We start from the raw sequence: 26,354 nt of genomic DNA on the forward strand, positions 1-26,354 counted from the left end.
TGCATATGGAAGCAGCTGGAGAAATATAAAGCATGTCAACATTTCTTATTTCTGAGTAGTGGACACAGTGATGTCACATGTTTAGCCTCAGTATGTTGTTTGGATTTAAACATTTTCTTTTACAGCTGAAAAATAAAAAGTATAGTAATATAAGGCATTATTATGTTAACTTTACTTGGGTATATTGTATATGCACTAAAATTCACTCACTATAGTATATAATGGAATGATTTTGAAAAAATGTATAGAGTTGTGCCACAAACACTGCAATTGAGTTTTGGAAAAATTCTACCAACCCCCAAATTTCTCCAAGCATATTGGTAGTAAGCCTCAATCTGAGCAATCACTGATAGGCTGTCTTGCATTTTCTGGATACTTCATATGAATGTATCACATAATATGTTGTCTTTTGTTTATAGATTCTTTCACTTTACATAATGTTTTGAAGTCCATCCACACTGTAGCACCTGTCAGTAGTTCATTCCACTTTATTGCTGAATATTCCATTGTGTGGACCTGCCACATTTAACTGTCCATGTTAAAAGAATGGATATTTGGATTCTTTCCATTATTTGGCTATTACGAATAATACTGCTGTGACTATTAGTGTGCAAGTCTTTTGTGAACATTTGTTTTTATTTCTCTTAGATTTCTAGAAGTGGAATTGCTGGGTCTTACATCATGTATATGTGTAATTTTTAATAAACTGCCAATTTGTTACCCAAGGTGGCTATGCCAATTTTCACCAGAAATGTATGTGGTCTGGTTTCTCCACATCCTCATCAGCATTTGATATTGTCTTTTTATTTTAATCATTTTAATGAATGTGTAATGGTATCTCATTTTGGTTCTACTTCACATGCCCTAATGAAAAATGATTTCAAGGGCTTATTGGCCATTCTTACTGCTTCTTTGGTAAAATATCTATTAAATTATTTTCCATTTTTTGAATTTACTTTTCTACTTATTATTTGGTTGTAGGAGTTCTTTATGTATTCCAGATATAAGTCCTTCATCAGATATGATTTACAAAGAAGTTTCTTACTGTCTGTGGTTTGTCTTTTCATTTTCTTATTGGAACCTTTTGAATTGAAAAGTTTTTTAGCTTCAAGTCCAGTTTATCAGTTTTTAAATTTCATGATTTGTGATTTTTGGTGTCAAGGCATTATTAAGTGTTTTTATTACTATATTTGTTTAGTTCATTCCTACTAACTTCTGTTGTGACTACTGAAAAATGAAACTTAAGTGAGATATGAAAGATGTTTTGGGAGAAACTTTCTTTCTAAAAAATATTAAGAGAAAGAGGCCCAAACTGGTAGTTCAAGTGAATGATTGTGAACTCTGTTATCACCTGGGATCAGTGGGTACCTGGGAACATGGTGGTGCCTTAGCACCATGCTAGTTTCTTATAAGGAATAAGTCTTTTTATTAACATTGGCTTACCTGAGAAAAATGATAAAACTTTTGTGGGAAAAAAAATCCACCACATGAAGTCACTCGAATTAACTCATTAACACTCTTATGTTCTATCTAGGTCTAATACATGTGAGGTTACTTTTATACAGAGCAAAATACTGAGCTTAACACCTTGCATAGGTCATTTGATTAGAATGTATTGGCAAGAAGTCTGTGTTTTAAAAATCATCAAGCTTTGTATTGTTTGCATAGATATTAAAGAAGAAAGAAACATATTAAAGATATTCGAAGCTTTCTTTTCTAAAGTAAGGTATTCTATGATTTGATTTAACTTCACCTCCTGCATGTCTTACACAAGACTGTAGATTTTTTTTTTTCTGTTAAAAAGCACCCTGGTATTAATCCCAGCATTGACTTATGCCATGCTAGAGAGGTCAGGAAGGAGGCTGCTACAGAGAAGAGAAAATATATCCTCTCATTGCATCTTCTCCCTTATCCTTCCTATGCCCATGTCACAACTGGTCTGACTCCTTGGTCTTTGGGTGAGGGCTTTGAGCTAACTTTGATTTGATTTCTAGCTCTTCTAGTTACTAGCTGAATGACTTTGGACAGGCTATTCAGTCTTCTTAAGCCTGTAATTTTATTGTCGGTGAAATGTGATACTGATACTTATCAGTACTGGGTTGTTTCAGGAAGGAGGGAAAATATCCATAAATTGCCTAACATTGTGCTTAGCATATGGTAGGTGCTTTATAGGGGATTTCTGCTGTTACTATTATTGTTAATGTTATTTTCTAGATTCTTTATGATCCATAGAACTCTTACATATAGAAATAAGAGGAAGAATAATCACATTGTAGCTGGAACAAACAGGCTAAGCATGACAATGAAACTTTAATTTGCAAAAAGGTGTATTTTTCCCTAATGACCAACTAATTCATGCCCTTTCTTGTAATATATATTTTTCTTATATCATCAGAATAGAAACGAAAAAGTTTAGTTGGAGACAAAAAGACCCTAGTATGCATGTGGCCTATAAATTGAGCAATTTGAGTCTTCTGTAAAAGCTGTAAGGTGTTCTGAGGTCTGCAGAATTCCCATATTTTTTTTCTCTACTAAAGGACTCTGAAAAATTCCACAGTCAGAAGAGCTAAGACTCAGATGTTTGCTTTTTTTGAAATATCACTTCATTTCTGACATTGAATATGTAGCATTTTAAAGCCTAAACATGAAATTTTATCTCTATTTATTATCAAACAGTGCTAAGATCTTGTAGCTTTAACATAAAATCTAGTTAAAATCATATTGTAATAGTCAAGGTTCAAACATCATTAGGTATCCTAGACATGAAGTGAAAAATTTCTCTTGATATCTATGTATCATTCATGATTAAAGTCAGTAATTTAATAACAGCTGCTTAAAGGATTGGTTTTTCTGTGTCTTTCAGATTAATTTTACTGAAAATATAGAAAACTGCAAGATAAAATGACTCTGTTCTGTGTGTTCTCATGCTTAAAATTCTTAATTTCTCTCCAACATCTATTTTCGCCTTATAATTACACATCTAAATTTCTGAGCTCAAGTACAGATTCATCCACACTAACAGAAATAGGAATCTCCCCTGTAGCTGAACTACTGCCTCATATTAAATATTATAAGGCATTTCATTAGTTCTTATGTCTACCATTAAAAATACTGCAAAGATATCTTGACAACTAAGCCACTTTATGTGGTTAAAAATTCCCAATTTGTATGAACTTAATGCGTCGGCAGTCTTAAATATTAAAATTAGTTAATGTAACACGTGTTTCACCCAAGCAGGAGCAGGCCTTGTACAGGTGCCACTCTACAGAAGGGTTGCAGGTGTTGCTTACCTGGTCTGCACACTTGAGGCACAGAGTCTGAATAGTGATTTCCACTTGGCTGCATCTCCACTTGGCTCAGGTGGCTTTCCTTAAGGATACCTAAAAGAGTTACCTTAATATTGAAAAGAATGGGGCCAACATATATTGACTAGGCACAATATAAAATGGATGGGAGAATTGTGGTATTTTATTGATAAAAATGACTAAAATTATTAAGCCTACATTTGGTATGGAATGGTAAAGAAGTATGCTAGATAGCTTAAATGTAAAGACATACTTAGAAAATTAAAATGAAAATATAATGTGATTTTGATTTATATTCAGATCCTCTGTCTAAGAAATGGGTGAGCCTCAGCCTCACTTGGGTTCATCTAGTCTTGTTGCTTTTCTTTCCTTATTCACCTGCCTTCTGTTTCTCCCTGGCTCTCTTCTCTGTACCGTATGATGTTTTGTTCCAGGATGAGGTTTCCTAGATTTTCACTCTCTGATATGGCAGCCACTGGCCCTGTATGGCTACTAGAATTAGGTTAAAATTAAAGAAAATTAAAAATTTAAATCCTCAGTTGCACTAGCCACATTTAAATTTCTCAATAGCCATGTGGAGTTAGTGTCTACCATATCAGACAGGGCAAAATAGAGCCTTTTCATCATTATAAGAATTTCTACTGGGCAGTGCTTCTCTAGGCCAATTGTGTCTGTATGTTAGAGCTAAGACACTAACTGCAGAATATTTTTAGATTTTTACTTTCCGAAATCAATCACATTTTAGACACTGGTCCTCATTAACTGCTGTTTTATTGTCTTACCTGCTGCTCTATGTATTTACTGCACTGCTCTGTGGAATGGTGGAAATTAAGGTTCTTCATTCTTCTCTATGCAATGTGATTGCTGCCATATAGCCTGATGTGCCATATAGCCTGGCCAAGTCTCCCCCACTGGCCAGAAGAATCTAATCTTTGTTTATTCCCTGTCTCCCCAAAAAAGATATCTTTGCATTGAAGAATACTTCTGATCTTTGATTTTTAAAAATAATATTCTTAATGTGTAGCACTTCAGAAAAAAGACCTAGGTGTCATATTATATATTTTTGCTTGTAATTGAGACAGACAAAGATGGGAGAAATGAAATTTGCTATTGTAAGTGGATGATGGACAATTTTTAAAAATGCCTGAGCAGCAACAATTATAATAAATTAATATACACAAAACATGAATTGTATAACATGTCTGTTTCAACACCACCTGGTGGATGTCAACAGATCACCAATGTCCATTGAACATATTTTGATAATCGCTGCTTCAGAACATCAAATACCTCAGAAATAGCCCAATTTTATTTAGGTTTAAAAATATTCTAACAAGGCCAGGCGCAGTGGCTCTTGCCTGTAATCCCAGCACTTTGGGAGGCTGAGGTGGGCGGATCGCTTGAGCTCAGGAGTTCAAGACCAGCCTGGGAAACATGTCTCATTTTGTAGAGACACTGTCTCTACAAAAAATTTAAAAGTTAGCCAGATGTGGAGGTATGCACTTGTGGCCTCAGCTACTCAGAAGGCTAAGGCGGGAGGATGGCTTTAGCCCAGGGGGCAGAAGTTGCAGTCAGCTGAGATTGCACCACTGCACACCAGCCTGGGAGGTACAGCCAGACCTTGTCTTAAAAAAAATCTATCCATCTATCTATCTATTCATATTCTAATTGGTTATATAACTGCCTGCCATATTTGCAAGTTAAATTGATTACTGGACTGCTCACAAGAATTATGAAGCCATTCATATTGCATGTTTAATGTTAAATTTTGCCACTCTGATATATTTATTTTTTTTGATCTGAGCTAAAAAACTTTCTAGTTTCTTCTGAACAATCCTATATATTTAATTTACTCCATTTGGTCAGTACTGTATTGGTAAGCTTTCTTAAGCTGACTCCTGAGAAAACACCGATGAGCTAAACATTGTAACGTGAAAATGAAACTGAGGACACCATGCAATAAATAACATGGAAGACATAAAATGGCACCAGGAATGGCTATGTTTTCTATTTGTTGCTGTGTAGTTGAGATTGAGCTAGATCAAACTCAGTCTAGAATCACTGTTACTTTAACCGTTAAGCTTTAATATGTGATGCCAGTATATGAAGCATCCTTTCAAGAGGAGACATTTTAGCAAGTTTTACACTATCAAGCAATTTGCAGGCACATGGTAGAAAGAGATAACTTGATAATATTTGTAAGAGTAAGGTATTTTATTAAAAAGGCCATTATGGAGCATACCATAATTCTATAAATTTGGATCTAAAAAAGATAGTATAGAAGAGTTAAAATAATTTCCCATGTTAAATTATTTCTGGCAAAGCGAGTCAATGTTTTAGACAGATGAGTATAACTTTTGTCCTGAAAATGAGTATTATAGAATTAACAGAATTGCATAAAAATGAGGTTTGCGGTTTATTGAGCAGTTAATACTCCTGTCTTGCTTTGGAAGCAGAGCCATAAATTGCTTAGAATTTATCCAGTGGTTTAAAATATATTCTCCAGCAATATTGCCTAAATTTCTTTGTCATTTTGGAGGAAAATGTCAATGTTTTCCTGCAAAGAAAATAACCACCTGCATAGGGATGGTGCTTATTAAAATCATGTTCACAAGATTACGTAGATAACCAGAAAGAAGTTTCCTCCAGTAAACTTTGTTCTCTGGGCTATGTACAGAAAGAATGTAAACAAAAGTCCCTTAAGCACCTAAAAGGCATGCTTAAACCCAATTTATCTGCTTTTTCTTTCCCCAGATGTGGGTCTCCTGTTAGTTCTAGAGTTTTGCTATAAGCACTTTCAAGAAACCATGTCTTAAAACACATTATACTTTTCCAAAGAAACAATGCTTTTGAAATGCATTGCATTTCTAAACAAGAGTAGATAATTGTAACAAGCAGAAAGGTATAAATCACATTGAGGTTCAGCTAAAATTCACTGTCATCCTCTAAAATAATATTCTTCTAAGCCTGTATACTGAATAAAAATATTGTATCTCTTAGTTATATAGAGAGGTTTAATACATTAGAACTTAAATATTCCGCTCTTAAAATTTGACATGCTTAAAATAAATATGGCGAGTATGGTTGTTATGATAAACATTTGATTATTAATACTTTCCATGCCAGATAATTTAGAAGGATGTTTTCTTTAGGAATGATTTGAATTGCTCCTCTGAAATTTCTTTCAAAATTGATTATTCTCATGTACTTGCACATATTCACACTATTGGAATCTCACAACAACCAAGTAAAGATGGTTTAATCCATTCTGCAGTTTTGACTCAGGGTCAGAGAGAAATTCACTTAAGGTTCACATGTTTTAATATATTTTTATTGCAATTTTTTTAAAAAAGACCTTTCAATCTAGCATAAGTAAAGAGATATTCATTATAATGCAACCTCATAGACATTGAAGGCTTGGAAATGGAGTCTGTTTGTGCTGTGTGGTGCCAGGCCTTGCAGACTGGGAGCTGGTGGTCTGACAATATTTGGTATAAAGATTGACCATTCACTTGTACATACATGGCAGCGCTTGAGCAGGGAAGGTAAGATGGAGTCACTTAAAAACAAATAACTGGATGGTACTGGCTTCTCAAAATGTAGCTGCTAGAGAGCAGGACCCAAATGCATATGCAGGTCTTTTGATTCCAAGCCAAGGCCTCTTTTCGCTATATGTATGGTAACATTTAAGTGATTACTTAATAATTTTAGATAGTTGGAATGAGTTCATCCTATAATTTTAAGTTTTGATCATCCTTTTAAAGCAAATATAGGACCTCAACATTTGAAGCCTTTCAAGATTTTTTTTTTTTTTTTTTTTTTTTTTTAAAGATGGAGTCTCCCTTTGTCGCCCAGGCTGGGGTGCAGTGGAGCGATCTTGGCTCACTGAAAGCTCCACCTCCTGGGTTGACACCATTCTCCTGCCTCAGCCTCACGAGCAGCTGGGACTACAGGTGCCTGCCACCACGCCCGGCTAATTTTTTATATTTTTTAGTAGAGATGGGGTTTCACTGTGTTAGCCGGGATGGTCTTGATCTCCTGACCTTGTGATCCACCTGCCTTGGCCTCCTAAAGGGCTAGGATTACAGGCGTGAGCCACCGTGCCCCGCCGACTTTCAAGATTTTAAGTGTGAAAGTTTAAAAGTAGTTTATTTTTTCTTTGACTTTATTTTTTTCCCATAAATGACGTTAATACAACTTAAGAAAGTGAAATTAAAAGGGCAGAGAAAAGAGTCAAGGAGTCATATTTCTTTGTCACAGTGATTGTGGCTGTGGTTACGGAGCATGTGTGTAAGTTAAAGACAATGGCAGGGTTATGCAATGAATATATACTTATTAACCTGCTTTGATGGAAGTACTGCTATATCAGTTAGCATAGGCTAAAGTATGCTGCAATAGCCACCCCAAAATCCACATTTTCTAAATCTGGCTCTAGAACCACATTTTCTTCAATTGATTCTCAGGCTGATAGGTAGTAGTATATTGTTGTGTCAGAAAGAAAAGAGACCATGTGCAATGCATTGGTTCTTAAGACCAGAAATAGCTTACGTCACTTCTGCCTACATTTCATTGGCCAAATCAAATCACATAGCTATAGCTCAATTAAACTAGGTGAGATGTAAAATATTCCTGCAGAAAAGGGGCACCATAGAGGGTGCCATAGAATATGAGTGAACAGAAATCTAACCCATCACAACCTCCTTCTAACCTCTTCACTTGTTTCCTGGAATCACCAGAGGGAAGGTGATTGTATTTTTTGTTACATTAATTAGTCAAAATGTGTCTGTCACAGACACACACACAGAGTCAGCCCTCTGTAACTGTGGGTTTTGCATCCATTGATTCAACTAATAAAGGATCAAGATTTTAAGAAAAATCCGTATTGAACATGTACAAACTTGTTCTTGTCATTCCCTAAATAGTAATAACTATTTATATAGCATTTACATTGTTTTAAGTATTACAAGTGACCTAGAGATGACTTAAAGTGTACGAGAGGAGGACGTGCATAGGTTGTATGCAAATACCATGCTATTATAAAGGATTTGAGCATCCTCAGACTTTGATACCTGTGAAGAGCCCTGGAACAAATCCCCCGTGGATACCAAGGGACATCTGTGTGTATGTATATACATATGCATGTATATGTATATATATCATATGTACATATATACACACACAGATACACATTTAACAGCTGTCTTTAATTGAATGGCAACTCTATATTAGTCATTATGTTAGATAGTTCATATATATTAGGCCTTGTAACAGACAGAGTTAAGTATTAGTAAACTTGTACAAGATGAGAGATTTAAGATCGAGAGCTTAAGCATGACTTCCAACCAAAGTTACACGGTACCAGCAGGAGGTTCTATATCTACTAGGGAAGAGTGCAGGCTCTAGAATAAGCAGCCTGTGTTTGAATCCAAGCCTTGCCACTTTCTAGCTATGTGGCCTTGGTTATGTAGCTCTTAGTTTTCCTCTTGGTATAATGTAGGTAATAATCATGCCTATTTTATAGGGGTTTTGTAAGACTTAATGCATATGAAGTGTTTATCACTGGGCCTGGTGCATATTAATCGCCGAATATACAAGATGTTAAATATCACTCAAACACAAACATGTCAATTCTTTCCATCTGGTAGATCATACTGGTCTTGAGAAGTGAAATAGCAGTGACTTAGGCCTTAGTTGTATAGGTGGAGCTGTGAAAGTTGAGAGGAAAATCTGCCCATGTCATGTCACAGGACATGATACTCACTCTCCTCCAAATGGAGGCGTAAAGTAATAAAAGTGGTATATGATATAGTATAACATTTTGAAAACATATGTTGCCACAGTGAAATAATGAAGAAGGAAAAGTGAAAACTGCAAATGGAGGATTAAAACTCATGTCAACATAAGACACATCTGTCCAGATTGTAGTACAACTCTGATTAGCCCATTTATCATAAGAGAACCCTCATTTGCAAGCAATTACTGATTGTTAGTGTGCTATTCCACCAAAGCGCTTTGTTTCATAATAAACTGACAAAGGGTATCTTAATCTAATCTTTTGTTTGGGGACTCTTTTTGAAATAAGACATAAACATAGTGGTTTTACCTGTGGTCAGCCTAGAGAACCTTGAGTAGTGTCTGTTCAAAATAGTAGTTGTAGTAGCTCACCTTTATGGAGGACTTCATAGCTGCCGGGTTGATCAAGTGTTTGTTTACTCATTTCATCTTCCCAGCAGTCCTACAAGGTAGGTGCTACTAATACTCTCATTTTACATATAAGGAAACTGAGATACATGATCATATTGTCCATGATCATATATCTGATATGTGATTGTGGCTGAAATAGATTAATACCAAGATTGTTCAGACTTCAGAGTCCATGTTTAACCATTCTATGAGTACATACATTATTTTTAATCTTTCAAAAACCCTTATTGAAGTAAAATATTCATCATTATCATCGCTGCATAAACTATTTAAAATGTCCTTTTCTTTGGACTGAAAGGACAACAAATTTTTTTTAAAATAAAGGTCTGAGAGGGAAATAACAAATTTGAGATCTTTGGTGGGGAACTGAGATAAAACTAATATTTAAAGCAGAACCTAGGAATTGAAACCCATATAGGCTGAATCCAGTTTATTAAAGTGTTAGTTTACACCTAACATGGTTAAACAAAATAAAAACAACAAAAAAAACTTGCAAGTTGGCTATCTTTGGTCAAGATGTGCAGTTGCTAGCTCATTTCAGTTTCCATCTACCTTACTTCCTCCTCATTGAGTGTGTCGCCCCTGGCTTAAAGAGAAGCTCCAAATTAGTTTCCTGAAGTCTTTGTTGCTGTTAGTATTTCATTCAAAATCCAGGATTTCTTTTGTCCTATTTTCTGTTTACTGCACTTTCTTCCAACAATATAGCTTTAAATACTGTGTATGGTATCTAGTTCTTGAGGTTAGGAAGTTGTATTCACCATCTCTTCTGCATTCAATGTGATGAACCAATTATTATCATGACCAGCTAATCCATTCAATAGTAGTTGATCTCGGGTTCTGTAAAAATTTAGCCTATAAAAGGGTGTTATGATTCTAACAGTTGAAGCTGGATAATGAATTCTTACATTCTTTCAAGGAAGTGCTCCTACTGTGCCTTGTTCATCACTAAACTAGTTTAGTAGAATGTAAATACAGTCTTAAAATTCATTAAAACAAAATTTTTATGTAAAAGTCAGGAAATATTTTTTATCACCAAGCATTTTGAATATCAGTGCCCATTAAACATATTAATACAATGAGTAGGTAAAACTATAGATGTTAACATGAAATGTATGTTTCACTGCCATAAGTCTGATATATGAAGCAGTTGTTGAAAAATTATTTGGTCATGCTATAAGATGATAGTTTCTTGTGGCACCATGTTTAAGCTTTGACTTTATTATAGAAATGTTACTAAATAGTTTTGTAGAAGATGTGTGTTCAGGAAAGGTGTTGGGGTAAATACTCAATGATTGTAGTTATAAAGAACCTTTGATCTATAAAGTGTTCTCATGTGATTCTTCAATTTAGTACATTTGATGGCATAGGGGTGGCATTTAGGGTGCTGTTGAGAGGCATAGGTGTGGAATTAAGGGCATAGACTCTGGACTTATGTTGTCTGAGATTGAATCCTGGCTTGGCCACTGCCTTGATGTTAATCTCTGTACCTCAGTTTCTTCAACTGCAAAATGGGGATAATAACAGCATCTCTCCACATGTAGTTGTGGTGAATTAAAATGACTTAATCTGTGGAACATGCTTAGAACAATGCCAGGATCTAACGTATTAAGCAGATCTGAGTGTGGGTCTTTATCACTAACATGATTCTCATTGAGAACATCCTTGATTCTTCAATACCAGAAAAAAATTTAAACAAAGCAAGTAGACATGCAACTGAAAATACTTTATTTATTTATTTTTTTTGGAGACAGTCTCACTCTGTCGCCCAGGTTGGAGTAAAGTGGTGCGATCACGTTCGCTGCAACCTCTGCCTCCCGGGTTCAAGCAATTCTCGTGCTTCAGCCTCCCAAGTAGCTGAGACTACAGGCGCATGCCACCAGGCCCGGCTAAGTTTTTGTATTTTTAGTAGAGATGGGATTTCGCCAGGTTGCGCAGGATAGTCTCAAACTCCTGAGCCCAGGCAATCAGCCTGCCTCAGACTCCAAAAATACAAAGAAAGTATTGGCTACAGGCTTGAGCCACCATGCCGGCCAATACTTTCTTTTCAAACTTTTCATATTGAAGAGTCTCTAGGGAAACAACCTCTGCACAGTGCTTGAGAAGGAGCTTGCATTTAGCCAGTCCCAGTTATTGATGAAGTTTGAGGTCAAGGTTTTTGCCTGCGGGAGTGTTCCCATTCATCACATTCACACAATGTTCAACTCTTGAAGTACTCTGTATGCTGTAGAAATGAATTGAGACTTTTTATTTTTTTCATATCATAATTAGCTTTTTCAGAAGCAACATTTGATGGCAAAATACTCTCTATTTGTTAAATGAATGAAGTATGAAGGGAAAGACTTTCACTCCAGGCACATCCTGGACGTTGGTACATTAATTGTTCCACACTGACACAGAGTTGGTGTCATTACTAAGAGCTGAGGGTAGATCTGAAAAGAGTTAACCATTATATAATTTTGCAGGTGCTCCCTTTGTAATTGGTAAGCATTACCTCAAGTTTATAACAGGCCTGTGATACAATCAATACAGCTGGAGTTGGTGATTGCATTTTCTTATTAAACTTTAGATTTTAGATAAATGGCAAGACAAGAACACTCCACCTCCTGAAGACTGACAATTGTCATTACACGTTTCTGCAAACTCCCCAACTTCCTGTGTCACTATAATTGACCTTGGTCACAGGAATGCATTAAAGCTCACTATGAGAGGGATCTGTAAGTCTGTTTTCCTTTGGGCCCTGGCTTGTGTATTAAATGGGAGAAGTAAAACATTTCAGGACAAAGTCGATTTCTTTCTCTCTCGCTCTCTCTCTTTGTAGCAAAAATCTAAGAGGCCTGCATGGTAGAAAAAAATAGGAGCTCTATTTTTACCTCCAGCTCCTTGTAGGCTCCTTATAGAAACAAGGATACATGGAAAAGGAGCTCATTAAAATTATATGTATTATGCTTTTCACTCTCCATCTGCACCCTTTGGTAGAGGAGTTGAGGGAACCCAGCAATGCCACGAAAACAACCACTATTAGTTCAAATCTTGCATTCATACATATTTACAATAAACTTAGAATGTTCATCTATTCATTCCTACAGTTGGATTGATGACAGGCTATGGATATTTTTTTCAAGTAAATTTTTCAAAAATTCTCTTAATTGAGTTTGTGTGAAACCTTGTTAATTGTGGGTAGGTCAGTGTAAACTATGACAACTTTGCAATGCCTGCCCAAAATAGAAGTTAGAATTTTTAGAATAGTTACTGTTTGTGCTGCATTTATTTGCACATCATTACTTATAAAGTTATTCCTTAGTAACTTGTTTCTGGTCTTGTTTTTTCTTGCATTCAGCTAGATATTTGGAAGAAACTTGTTAGTGTCCTGTAGGACTAATAACAAATAACCTTTGACTACGATTTCATTCCTTAAAACACATAGCAGTACTGGGAATTTAGTGGGTATTCGGTAAATACTTGCTGATTAGTCAATTATACTTTCCTAGTTTTTTAAAATAAGGGAATAGGGATAACTGTTGCCTAAAATTGTATCCCAAAGAACTGATTATTTCCTTTTTTTTTAAATTTTACTTTAAGTTCTGGGATACATATACTGAAAGTGCAGGTTTGTTACATAGGTATACAAGTGCCATGGTGGTTTGCTGTACCAATCAACCTGTCATCTAGTTTTTAAGCCCTGCATGCATTAGGTATTTGTCCTAATGCTCTCCCTGCCCTTTTTCCCCACCCCCTGACAGGCTCTGGTGTGTGATGTTCCCATCCTTGTGTCCATGTGTTCTCATTGTTCAACTCCCACTTATGACTGAGAACATGTGGTGTTTGGTTTTCTGTTCCTGTCTTAGCTTACTGAGAATGACAGTTTCCAGCTTCATCCATGTCCCTGCAAAGAACATGAACTCATTCTTTTTATGGCTGCATAGTATTCCATGGTGTATATGTGCCACATTTTCTTTATCCAGTCTGTCATTAATAAGCATTTGGGTTGGTTCCAAGTCTTTGCTATTGTGAACACTGCTGCAATAAACATACATGTGCATGTTTCTTTATAGTAGAATGATTTATAATCCTTTGGGTATATACTTAGTAATGGGATTGCTGGGTCAAATGGTATTTCTGGTTCTAGATCCCTGAGGAATCGCTACACTGTCTTGCACAATGGGTGAACTAATTTGCACTCCCATCAACAGTGTAAAAGTGTTCCTATTTCTTCACATCCTCTCCAGCATCTGTTGATTGCTGACTTTTTAAAAAAATTATTATACTTTAAGTTCTGGGACACATGTGCAGAACAGCCAGGTTTGTTACATAGGTATACATGTGCTATGCTGGTTTGCAGCACCCATCAACCCTTCACCTACATTAGGTATTTCTCCTAACACTATCCCTCCTCTAGCCACCCCCATCTCCTGACAGGCCCCAATGTGTGATGTTCCCCTCCCTGTGTCCATGTGTTCTCATTGTTCAACTCCCACTTATAAGTGAGAACATGTGGTGTTTGGTTTTCTGTTCTTGTGTTAGTTTGCTGAGAATGATGGTTTCCAGCTCCATCCATGTCCCTACAAAGGACATGAACTCATCCATTTTTATGGCTGCATAGTATTCCATGGTGTTTATGTGCCACATTTTCTTTATCCAGTCTATCATTGCTGGACATTTGGCTTGGTTCCAAATCTTTGCTATTGTGAATAGTACTGCAATAAACATACGTGTGCATGTGTCTTTAGAGTTGAATGATTTATAATCCTCTGGGTATATACCCAGTAATGGGATTGCTGGGTCAAATGGTATTTCTAGTTCTAGATCCTTGAGGAATCGCCACACTGTCTTCCACAATGGTTGAACTAATTTACACTCCCGCCAACAGTGTAAAAGCATTCCTATTTCTCCACATCCTCTCCAGTATCTGTTGTTTCCTGACTTTTTAACGATTGCCATTCTAACTGGTGTGAGATGGTATCTCATTGTGGTTTTGATTTGCATTTCTCTAATGACCAGTGATGATGAGCTTTTTTTCATGTTTGTTGGCTGCATACATGTCTTCTTTTGAGAAGTGTCTGTTCATATCCTTTGCCCACTTTTTGATGGGGTTGTTTCTTTTTATCTTGTAAATTTGTTTAAGTTCTTTGTAGATTCTGGATATTAGTCCCTTGTCAGATGGATAGATTGCAAAAATTTTCTCCCATTCTGTAGGTTGCCTGTTCACTTTGATGATAGTTCTTTTGCTCTGCAGAAGCTCTTTAGTTTAATTAGGTTCCATTTGTCTGTTTTGGCTCCCTGGCTTCAGTCCATTTCTAGGGGAGTGAACCGTTCTGTTTTGCTGGTGTTCCAGGCATCACTGGGGTATGGAAAAACAAAACAAAACAAAAAACAACAAAAAAAGCAAACTCCTGCAGCTAGCTCGGTGTCTGCCCAAATGGCCACCCAGTTTTGTGCTTGAAACCCAGCGCCCTCGTGGCGTATGCACAGGAGGGAATCTCCTGATCTGTGGGTTGCAAAGACAGTGGGAAATGTGAAGTATCTGAGCCAGAGTGCATGGTTCCTCAGGGTCCATCCCTCACGCCTTCCCTTGGGAGGGGAGAGAATTCCCTTACCCCTTGTGCTTCCCAGGTGAGGCGATGCCCCACCCTGCTTCGGCTCATCCTCTGTGGGCTGCACCCACTGTTCAACCAGTGCCAATGAGATGAGCTGGGTACCTCAGTTGGAAATATATAAATCACTCTCCTGCTGCTTTGATTTTGCTGGGAGCTGCAGACGGGAGCTGTTCCTATTTGACCATCTTGCCAGCAATCCTTCCTGACTTTTTCATGATCACCATCCTAACTGGCTTGAGATGATATCTCATTGTAGTTTTGATTTGCATTTCTCTAATGACCAGTGACGATGAGCTTTTTTCAATGTGTCTATTGGCTGCAAAAATGTCTTCTTTTGAGAAGTGTCTGTTCATATCCTTCACCCACTTTTTGATGGTTTTTTTTTCTTGTAAATTTGTTTAAGTTCTTGTCAATTCTGGATATTAGACCTTTGTCAGATGAAAGGACTGCAAAAATTTTCTCCCATTCTGTAGGTTGCCTGTTCACTCTGATGATAGTTTCTTTTGCTGTGCAGAAGCTCTTCAGTTTAATTAGGTCCCATTTGTCAGTTTTGGCTTTTGTTGCCATTGCTTTTTGTGTTTTAGTCATGAAGTCTTTGTCCATACCTATGTCCTGAATGGTATTGCCTGGGTTTTCTTCTAGGGTTTTTATGGGTTTAGGTTTCAAGTCTTTAATCCATCTTGAGTTAATTTTTCTTTAAGGTGTAAGGAAGGGGGTCCAGTTTCTCATTTCTGCATATGGCTAGCCAGTTTTCCCAGCACCATTTATCAAATAGGGAATCCTATCCCATTGACTTGTTTTTTGACACGTTTGTCAAAGATCAGATGGTTGTAGATATGTGGCGTTATTTCTGAGGCCTTTGTTCTGTTCCATTGGTCTATATATCTGTTTTGGTACCAGTACCATGCTGTTTTGGTTACTGCAGCCTTGTAGTATAGTTTTAAGTCAGGTAGTGTGATGCCTCCAGCTTTGTTCTTTTTGCTTAGGATTGTCTTGGCTATACGGGCTTTTTCTTGGTTCCATGTGAAATTTAAAGTAGTTTTTTCTAGTTCTGTGAAGAAACTCAATGGTAGCTTGATAGGAATAGCATTAAATCTATAAATTACTTTAGGCAGTATGACCACTTTCACGATATTGATTCTTCCTATCCATGAGCAAGGAATGATTTTCCATTTGTGTTCTCTCTTATTTCCTTGAGCAGAGCAGTGATTTGTAGTTCTCCTTGAAGAGGTCCTTCACATTCCTTGTAAGTTGTGTTCCTAGGTATTGTATTCTCTTTGTAGCAATTGTGAATGGGAGTTCACTCATGATTTGGCTCTTTGTTTGTCTATTGTTGGTGTACAGGAATGCTTGTGATTTTTTCACATTGATTTTGTATCCTGAGACTTTACTGAAGTTGCTTATCAGCTTAAGGAGATTTTGCACTGAGACGATGGGGTTTTCTAAATATACAATCATATCCTGTGCAAAGAGAGACATTTTGACTTCCTCTCTTCCTGTTTGAATACTCTTTATTTCTTTCTCTTCCCTGATTGCACTGGCAAGAACTTCCAATACTATATTGAATAGGAGTGGTGAGAGAGGGCATCCTTGTCTTGTGCTGGTTTTCAGAAGGAATGGTTCCAGCTTTTGCCCATTTGGTATGATACTGGCTATGGGTTTGTCATAGATAGCTCTTATTAGTTTGAGATATGTTCCATCAACACCTAGTTTACTGAGTGTTTTTAGCATGAAGCAGTGTTAAATTTCATCGAAGGCCTTTTCTGCATCTATTGAGATAATCATGTGGTTTTTGTCCTTGGTTCTGTTTATATGATGGATTACATTTATTGATTTGAATATGTTGGACCAGCCTTGCATCCCAGGGATGAAGCTGAATTGATCATGGTGGATAAGCTTTTTGATGTGCTGCTGGATTCGGTTTGCCAGTATTTTATTGAGGATTTTTGCATTAATGTTCATCAGGGTATTTGCCTGAATTTTTTTTGTGTGTGTTTGTTTTGTGTCTCTGCCAGGTTTTGGAAACAGGATAAGGCTGGCCTCATAAAATCAGTTAGGGAGGAGCCCCTCTTTTTCTATTGTTTGGAACAGCTCCAGAAGGAATGGTACCAGCTCCTCTTTGTACTCTGGTTGAATTTGGCTGTGAATCCATCTGGTCCTGGGCTTTTTTTCTTAGTAGGCTATTAATTACTGCCTCAATTTCAGAACTTGTTACTGGTCTATTCAGAGATTCGACTTCTTTCTTGTTTAGTCTTGGGAGGGTGTATGTGTCCAGAAATTTATCCATTTCTTCTAGGTTTTCTAGTTTATTTGCATAGAGGTGTTTACAGTATTCTCTGATGGTAGTTTGTATTTCTGTGGGATCAGTGATGATATCCCCTTTATCATTTTTTATTGCGTCTATTTGATTCTTCTCTCTTTATTAGTCTGGCAAGCAATCTATCAATTTTGTTAATCTTTTCAAAAAAACAGCTCCTGGATTCATTGATTTTTTGTCGGGTTTTTTGGGTCTCTATCTCCTTTAGTTCTGCTTTGATCTTGGTTATTTATTGTTTTCTGCTAGCTTTTGAATTTGTTTGCTCTTCTTCTCTAGTTCTTTTAATTGTGATGTTAAGGTGTCAATTTTAGATCTTTCTCACTTTCTCTTGTGGGCATTTAGTGCTATAAATTTCCCTTTAAACACTGCTTTAGTTGTATCCCAGAGATTCTGGTACATTGTGTCTTTGTTCTCATTGGTTTCAAAGAACTTTGTTATTTCTGCCTTAATTTCATTATTTACCCAGTAGCTATTCAGAAGCAGGTTGTTCAGTTTCCATGTAGTTGTGCGGTTTTGAGTGAGTTTCTTAATCCTGAGTTCTAATTTGATTGCACTGTGGTCTGAGAAAATGTTTGTTACGATTTATGTTCTTTTCCATTTGCTGAGGAGTGTTTTACTTCCAATTATGTGGTCGATTTTAGAAGAAGTGCTATGTGTTGCTGAGAAGAATGTATATTCTGTTGATTTGGGATGGAGAGTTCTGTAGATGTCTGTTAGATCCGCTTGGTCCAGAGCTGAGTTCAAGTCCTGAATATATTTGTTAATTTTCTGTCTCATTGATCTAATATTGACAGTGGGGTATTACAGTCTCCCACTATTATTGTGTGGGAGTCTAAGTCTCTTTGTAGGTCTCTAAGAATTTGTTTTATGAATCTGGATGTTTCTGTATTGGGTGCATATATATTTAGTATAGTTAGCTCTTCTTGTTGCATTGATCCCTTTACCATTATGTAGTGCCCTTCTTTATCTTTTCTGATCTTTGTTGGTTTAAAGTCTGTTTTATCAGAAACTAGGATTGCAACCTCTGCTTTTGAACTGATTGTTTCCTAAGGTTCTCATGACAAATGGATTTCACTTCGGCATCTGTTGTTGGGTGTAAACCTTTGCTTGTGGTTATAGTCTTTCCTATTAATAAATTACAAAGACTTGGACCATGTTCTTTCATTACAGTTATGTAGTTGCTTGTCTCAGCAGAGGCAGTATTCAGTAGTGGCTAAGAGCATGGGCTAATTCTGTTTCTGCCACTTAGTAGCTATGTAACCTTGGAGGTTGTAATATTACCTACCTGTTACTGGGAGAGTTAGAAAGATGTAAATAACTTAGAAAAGAGCCTAACATAGTATAAGGGCCCTGTTAGTGATAACTTTTATTAATAGCTTTAAAAATGTGAGTTTCTGACAGTACTTTCAGAACTATCGAAATATGTGGAATTTGACAAGATATCTGGAGATGGAACTGCTTATTTTATTTGGAGAAGTTTGTAGCTGTTTGCACTGGGTTTATTTTCTGACCGTGGACTCCTTTCTTCATCATAAGCCTTTTTCCTTAGATATTTTACTCAAAAAAGACAATCTTTATGTCTAGAGGAGACAGGCAAAATTACAGACAAATACTGCTTATTTTCATCAGGTTTTGTCAGCACTATATTGAATATATGTAATGGGCGTATTAATGGGTCTAATCAGTGTCTAATGGGTTGATATGACCCTTGATAATACTAGTATGTAACCAATTAGACTTTAAGATGATGTTTTTTAACGAAAAGGGAGTTTGGGGTATTTCTTTTTAGCTAAAACTGGTTTACATATGAAGAACAGTAACTTGCTCTTTAAGTCCTTTTTTATTTTCCTATGTCTTGTTTTTGTAGACTTAGGGGGAAAAGCAGTCTATTACGTGGCTATATTGTGTAATGGTAAAGTCTGGGCTTTCAGTGTATCTATCACCTGAATAGGGAATATCGTACCCATTAGGTAATTTCTCATCACTCACCCCCTCCCACCTTTCCAAGTCTCCAGTGTCTGTTATTTCACTCTCAATTCACATGTATACACATTATTTAGTTCCCAATGACAAGTGAGAATGGGCAGTATTTGACTTTCTTAAGTACTTTTAGACTATTATATATCTTTCTTAATTTTTGATACTAAGGTATTATAAAAGAATTCTTGAGACTTTAGCAAATATAATAACATTCAAGCAAGCACTGTGGAAAGATATTAAACATTACATTTTAAGAGTCTACAAACCACTAGCTAAATATTAAAATTTTGATCTCATAGGTTAAAAAAAGTAACTTTTTTCCCCATTGGGTCTACACAGATTTAAATAACTTGGTTCTCATACCCTGATGTTTTTTGAAATGTATTTATTCAAATCTGTTATGAGGATAAGGGTTTGTAAGGTCTTTCTCTTTAATTCCAGGGAGATTGGCCTAACTTTACAACTCATCAACAATTCCAAGTTATCAGTTAGCTGCCAAGTTTGCTGCTTTAGACATAAAATAGCCTCTAAAATCCAACTCTAAATCTCAGTAGATTTCCTTCTAACCGCATCTGAATCATGGTCCACTGTTGTAAAGTGCTGAATTAAATCAACCAGATACTATTTCTGACTCTACTCCTCACTGTCAGAATGAAACTTCTAGTGGATCAATTAGGGAACATTGATTTTTTTAAAAAAGGCTTGTATTCTAGATAGAACTTATTAAACCACAAGAGTATCTCTGTATATTTATATACAGACTTGATCTGTAACTCAGATGGTCCCCCTCCCAACTTTTGCCAGTGTGATGTTGGAATACAATTTGCAGGGAACTGTAGTCTATTTTAAAAAATGGGCTTCCATGAGTATTCATTGCTTAATGCAAGCAGAAAATACAAACACCATATTTAGAGTGTGCATTTTTTTAAAAGATGCATTTCAACATTAGAGACTGCAAAGGGTTTTAAATAAATCTGCTTTGCTTACTTGCAATAATCTGCTGTTAATTATTGTCAATTTTTTTGTTTTTGATTTTTGAGATAGGCTCTCACTCTGTCACATAGGCCGGAGGAGTGCAGTGGCTCCATCGCAGCTCATTGTAGCTTTGAACCCCTGGGCTCAAAGCAATCCTTCCACCTCAGTCTCCTGAGTAGCTAGAAACACAGACATGTGCCAGCACTCTTGGCTAATTTGGTTATAGTGTATCTTGAGTAAATCACCTCAATGAGAATTTTAGGTTACATATAATCCAAATTAGAGAAAAGTTCCTATGCTCTGTGATAGTATTTGCTTAAGAACTCCTTCAAAAGCATTAACAATCTAATCAGATTTGTAAGTATTTAAAATAGAATTTGTCCAGGAACAAACTTACTACACAAAATGCAGAACACCATTGGCTTGATTCCATATGTTCTATTTCCATTCCAAAAGTGGTGCTTTTTCCCAGGTGAGCTCTGGTTTTATGTAATGACTTTTTATAATGAACTGTCAAAACTAAAATATACAAGTTAATGTTGCTTTAAGATAATCACTACATTAGAGGTTACAAACTTATTCAATTAATGTTGCTACTATTCCAGACATTGTTGTCCTGACTGTTTTTCAATTGCATACAGATTTTGAGTCATACAAGTTAGCTTTGTAGAATTAAGTTTTTACTAAGTGCAGTATTCCCCAAACTGATTACCAGCCACATTCACCAACTACCTGAATGATTTACCTGTATCCCCAAATTAAATCCGTCTCTAAATAATGAAACTAATTCATGTAACAGTGAGTCAGAGCCTACAGGTAGTTCTGCTTTGGAGCCATACTTATTGCTAACTTTGGAGGCTTCTATAAACATAAACATCTTTGCCACTGCCAGATGAGCAGACATCAGAAAGAAAGGCAGAGGTTTGCTGTTTGCTAGATAGGGTGGAAGAAGGAGAGATTGCATTGGTACTTATTCTCTTACCCCAATCCTGATTGTTTTCACTTTCCTTCTTTCAAATATGTATTAATGCTATTTCCTAAATTCTCGGAATTGGTTTCAGGTTTCCTAATGAAATTCCAGCTTTGGGGTGGTAATGAGGTAGTCAAAGTAAGCCTTTGTGTCATATGGAACTCAGGTGTGAGGAGTTGATGACTGTAGGAAGAGATGGAGTATAAGGTTATTTTTTCTTGTGATGACTGTGTGATTAAACAGTTAAATGAAATAACTAAACAAATATTAATGCCAAATTGTTCTGGTTCTTGTTGAAAACTCTCACAATCTGGGAATCTGTCTTCATATGATAAACTTGAAGATCTGATGGAGATGCAAACATGTAAATCACAGTGCAAGAGATAAATAGCAATAACTATAACAGAAATATCAGAAGGCATTTCATGATTTATTGATAATTTCTATATTTGTTTTGTATTCTACAATTGTTAAAGCATGTCCATGTGCATCATCTTATTTGCCTTTCAGAAAAACCAGGTACATGGACTAGATATTATGCTAATTAAACAATGAGAAACAGGCTACAGATTAGGAGACTCATGTGAAGTGATAATTACTAAATGTAGTACTGGGGCAAAATCAAGATATTTCTAGAAAAAAATAAACCCTAGGATTAAAACTGACATTGTCCAGAAGAAAATTTTAGGTTTTGAAATAGAAGGTGGATCCTGAAGAAGAAAGATACGGGTAGGATACTCTGGAAAAGTACGAAAATGAGAACCATCAGGCAATAGTCTAGACTGTAACTGAGCAATTGATTTTCCCTGGATCAGAAGCTTTATGTGGGGGTGTGTTGATAGAAGATTCCTGGAAAGGTTGTTTGGCGCTAGATCAGTGATTTTTCACCTGGGGGTGATTTTGCCCTTCAGGTGACATTTGGCAATGTCTGGAAGACATTTTTGGTTGTCACAACTGGAAGGTGTGAAGTGGTGCTGCTGGCATCTAATTGGTAGAAGCCACGATGTTCACAAACATTGTATGATACACAGGTCAGCCCTGCACAGCAAAGGATTATCTGGCCCAAAGCGTCAATAGCGCTGAGGTTGAGAAACCCTGGTCTAGGTTAAGGAGGGCCAAAAATGTAGATCCAAGAAATTAGAACTTTAATTGTATATGCATTAACGAAGCCATTGAGGTTTTTTTGTTTTGTTAAGGAGGGAGTGGCTGTGTGCAGTAGAAGTAGGCCAGAGATGTCTATCTATAAAATAAATTTGATTTTATAAATTCTTTCGCAAAAATAAAACTCGAAAATGTTACCTTGTACAAGAAGGAAATTACAAAATCAGTTTGTTTTTTTTCAGGAGCATCTCTAAGAGAAGAGGTGAGGCATTTGGAAGATACTGAATGAAACCTTGTAGGCAAATATGGCTGGGCACTGTGGCTCATGCCTGTAATCCCAGCACTTTGTGTATCACCTGAGGTCAGGAGTTCGAGACCAGCCTGGCCAGCATGGTGAAACTCTGTCTCTACTAAAAATACGAAAATTAGCTGGGCATAGTGGCACACGCCTGTAGTCCCAGCTACTCAGAAGGCTGAGGCAGGAGAATCGCTTGAACCCAAGAGGCAGAGGTTGCAGTGAGCTGAGAACGTGCTACTGCACTCCAGCCTAGGCGACAGAGCAAGATTCACACACACACACACACACACACACACACACACACACACACACACACACACACACACAAATCTTATAGGCAAATCCTTGCTAGGTGTGTGAGATAATGAGAATTCAGCTGCCAGGAAGATGGAATTGAACAGCAAATGAAAGTTTCTTTCACCTAGATGACTTGGGAGGCCTCCTGTTGCGTGCAGCAGAGCTGAAAGGGCACAGTCAGGCCGCCCAAGCCTATAAATCACCAAGATGGTTTACAGCAAGGACAGTCTGTGCTGATGTGATCGATGCTCTCCAAAGCATCAATGGGACATTTATCACTGTGATGAGATGTGAATGCTGCCAGGGGTCATGAGAATCCTGGATTTATCAGACTATTTTCAATTCTGAATAGCTTCGACAAGTGAGTTTCCACACCCCCAGCCCCATTTTTAACCTTCACATGCACGAGATTTCAAGTCTATGAGCTACACATGATGCAATTTAGAGGGGAACATCTGCTACTTTTGTAATGCTCTCCTAATTGCTTTTGCAGCCTTTTACTTTTCACCTATGTAATGCTTGTTTCATTCTCCCATTGAGTTTCATGTAATAAAAAGCTGGTCCCTCTCTTTGCTGTTTTGCATATTTCTCTGTAAGACATTCTCATGTGAGAGAGATCATACATTAACAATATAAGGTGTCTGTTGCTTTAATAGAATACTGAGAAATGAAAGATAAATGTCAGATTGTCATTTGATGGTGTACTCTATCCCAGGATTAATTAATGCATTACTGTGCTTATGCAATACCTATTTGGATGTGCTGTCTGGGAAGAATATGATTAACATGATGCAAACTTCCCCCCGTCTAAAACCTGTAGGTTTTAAGTTTTCTGGGACAGGCTACCATTTGCTCTAAGCAAAGACACACATTTGCTATAGCTGTAAACTGTCTTGAGGGCCAGGAAATATCAAACCTGATAGATTGTTTCAAACTAACTCAATCCTGGAAAAAGGTCAGTCTGCAAAAAAATTTATTTTTCAAAATCATGTGGCAGAGACTGTCTATGTCCTGAGGCATATTCATACTAGCTCCAGGGCCAGGGGATCATCATCTTTTATTAATATTCTTGGTTTTCTGTGGTTTTCTTTCAAGCCTGGCCAGATTCATCTTCTGGACCAATGCCCATTTGCAAAGGGGAGCGGGTCAGGGGGTGTAAACCTATTTTTAGTTTGTTGCATGGACTTAGAGTCTTTAAGGGAAAAGAATGTGACTATTATTCAGGAAGCTATTTTAAACCTTTTTAGTTGAAACATTACTCAAGGAAACCACAAATGCAGTTGGAAGATGACTTAGAAAAGCATGGAGTATGGTGGGTGACCTCATTTTATTGATTTGCTGCATCAACTCAGAAGAAATATGTTGTAAATACCAAACATTAAATATGAGATAATGCAGAGTTAAACCTAAACGTAGCTATTAGAATGAAAATACTTCTGAATTTCCATTACTTTCCTTTCTTATTGAATACATATCTGTCATTACAAAATATCCTTTAAATGTAAATGTACAGTACTGGTTGGATGTTTTTCTTAATAGTATGGCCATGACATGTCCCTCATATTCTGAACATATACATATCAATATATATACCTGGAATTTTTTGGTTAGGTTTACATTTTATTTTGTTTGCTACTTTTACTTTCTAATTTTCTAGCTCAATAAATTTAAGTTAATGGTTTAGATAAAACCCAAATGTAACGAGTTAGAAATTTATAGGCCCACAATTACTTGGAAAACTTAAGATGAAAGTTATATACATTGCATAGCCAATTTTGAGAAGATTATTTTTACCTTGAATAGGATTGGAAAAGGCTACACCTTGATCTGGAAAATATAAGTTTGCTATAAGGAAATTTGTCACAAAAAGAAAGTAAACTTGCCTAGGAGAAGTCTTAAAAATTATTAAGAGACCTGGAGTAATTTTGGTACTTTTTAAAATATTGCTGAAGAGTTCTTTCTGAAGAGAAAAATAACAGAAGAACTTTATATAGCCCTCAGATCATATTAAATCATATTTAATGTTCTTGGTTACTGAAGTCCTTGGCTTCTATAAGCTTTGGAAACTTTGGTGCTACATAGCACTGAAAATGGTTAAATATAGTATTTATGGTAATTTCTATGAAAAGTGAGGTATTTGAACCTTGAACTTGGATGCAGTTTCCAATTATTGAATTATCTTCATCTTGCTTAATTTATGATTATAGGCCCTTCTTTAGAAAAGCAACTAGCCAAAAGAGTGTATACTATGTATTTTTTTATTGACTTTGGTTTTGGGTTCTAAAATCTAGAATCTTGTGAGAGATCAATATACTTAAACTATGTTGGTCTGTTTGGTTTAAACTATGATAAGATGATCTAAAGCTATTAGGTAACACTTCTGTCTACATAGACCTTTATGTGTCTTGTAAGAGTCATTAAATGAAAACAAAATTTTAGGCAATTTGTGCCTGTAGAGACTTGATAACTTAGTTATACAATAAAGTCCAAATTGTCAATATCTCATATTTAACATCCTATCTTTCATAAATAATAGACTTCCCTATCTAATCACTTGCTAAATCATGTTTGAATGTTTGCCAAAGTATAAGTCAGTTTGAACGAAACACTTTGCCCTTAGACTGGCTTGATTTATCTTTGACACACCCTCTCAGTGTTTTTCACTGGGAGAAGATACTATTTTCTTCCCGTGTATTCAGTTTTATAAACCAGTTTGTGTAAAACAGTTATAGGTTTAATTACTATTGATGGTAATATCAGTCTGAGCTCATACTTGTAATGTCTTTCTCTATGGCCAGTCAACAACTGGAGTTGGCCAACATCGCTTTTCACAGGGATGGCTATATTTGTTTTCTGTTGATGACATAACAAATTATGACAAATTAGGTGACTTAAAACAGCTTGCTTTAATTACCTCAAAGTTCTGCAGGTAGAGATCAAGGTCTAGCGTGGCTCAGCTGGGTTATGTGCTTAGAATCTCAAAAGGCTGAAATCAGGATGTCAGGTGGGCTGTGTTCTTTTCTAGAGACTCTGGGGATGAGTCTGTTTCCAAGCTCGTTCTTGGCTGTCAGCTGAATTCAGTTGCTTGCTGTCTGAGGTTGCTCTTTCTTTGCTGGCTGTCAGTTTAGGCCAGTCATTCTGCTGGTGCCTGTCTGCCTTCTTTCACAGGCTTTCCGTGTGTCTTCACCCTCTACCCTCAGCAACACTGGGGTAAGTCCCTCTCACATGCCAAATCTCTTCACCTGTGTTTGTTTGTTTGTTTTGCCACAACTCTGTGATTCCAGCCTGAGAAAGTTCTCTGCTTTCAAGGGCT

At 36.6% G+C, this 26,354-nt stretch overlaps 1 protein-coding gene across 1 annotated transcript in view; it reads left to right on the top strand.

Annotated features, from left to right (window-relative positions):
• The window catches only part of NAV3 (neuron navigator 3), an 891,873-nt gene that overhangs the window by 84,533 nt on the left and 780,986 nt on the right, over positions 1 to 26,354 (top strand). The window lies entirely within an intron of this gene.

This window comes from Pan troglodytes, chromosome 10 (genome assembly GCF_028858775.2).
Source record: "Pan troglodytes isolate AG18354 chromosome 10, NHGRI_mPanTro3-v2.0_pri, whole genome shotgun sequence".
NCBI lineage: Eukaryota > Metazoa > Chordata > Mammalia > Primates > Hominidae > Pan > Pan troglodytes.